The sequence below is a fragment of the Aptenodytes forsteri genome, unplaced genomic scaffold (assembly GCF_000699145.1).
Source record: "Aptenodytes forsteri isolate BGI_AS27 unplaced genomic scaffold, ASM69914v1 Scaffold49, whole genome shotgun sequence".
Taxonomy (NCBI): domain Eukaryota; kingdom Metazoa; phylum Chordata; class Aves; order Sphenisciformes; family Spheniscidae; genus Aptenodytes; species Aptenodytes forsteri.
This window is the reverse complement of record NW_008795125.1, coordinates 325,717-326,605: the sequence shown is the minus strand read 5'-3', so window position 1 is coordinate 326,605 and position 889 is coordinate 325,717. Positions and strand designations below refer to the sequence as shown.

Below are 889 nucleotides of genomic sequence, written 5' to 3'. Positions count from 1 at the left end.
CTCAGTAGAGAAAGCTGGGGGGAGTGGGCCGGGGGGCTGTGACCGCTGCCTGGGGACTGGCTGGGTGTTGGTCGGCGGGTGGTGAGCGGTTGCATCGCTTGTTTTTCCTGGGTTTTGTTCCTCTCTCTCTGTTGTTGTTTTCCTTTTAATTACAATTTATTATTATTATTATTAATGTTATTATTATAATATTATTACTATAAATTTGTTTTATTTCAATTATTAAACTGTTCTTAACTCATGAGTTTTCTTACTTTTGCTCTTCTGATTCTCCTGTGGGGCGCAGGGAGGGTGACCAATCTACTTTGTGGTGCTTGATTGCCGATTGAAGTTAAACCACGACAACTTGTCTTTCGTTTGCATGCTCAGAGGTGTCAATTCCAGATATAATTCTGGAGGCCAAATACTTGGGTAACACCAGCTTTTAGACTTCTGACCGAGTCTGGTGTGGACTACATTCTCATAAACTCAGTGGAGTAAGAATCTCAATGTTTTTGCCCATACCTACAAAACATAGATCAGGATAATTTTATTTACAGAGATTCTGTCAACTGCAAGACAGCTATGACAGTTGCAATACTGCTATGATATAGTCACCATCACGGAAACATGGTGGGATGACTCGCACAACTGGAGTGCTGCAATGGATGGTTATAAACTCTTCAGAAGGGATAGGCAAGGAAGGAGAGGTAGTGGGGTAGCTTTGTATGTTAGGGAGTGTTTTGATTGTCTAGACCTTGATGATGGTGATGAAAGGGTCAACTGTTTATGGGCAAGAATCAGGGGGAAGGCCAACAAGGCAGATGTCATGGTGGGAGTCTGTTTAGACCACCCAACCAGAATGAAGAGTAAGACAAAACATTCTATAAGCAGCTGGCAGAAGTCTCAC

At 42.6% G+C, this 889-nt stretch overlaps 1 protein-coding gene across 1 annotated transcript in view; it reads left to right on the top strand.

The window, feature by feature from the left end:
- Window positions 1–889, top strand: part of CSMD3 (CUB and Sushi multiple domains 3) — an 838,052-nt gene that overhangs the window by 811,657 nt on the left and 25,506 nt on the right. The window lies entirely within an intron of this gene.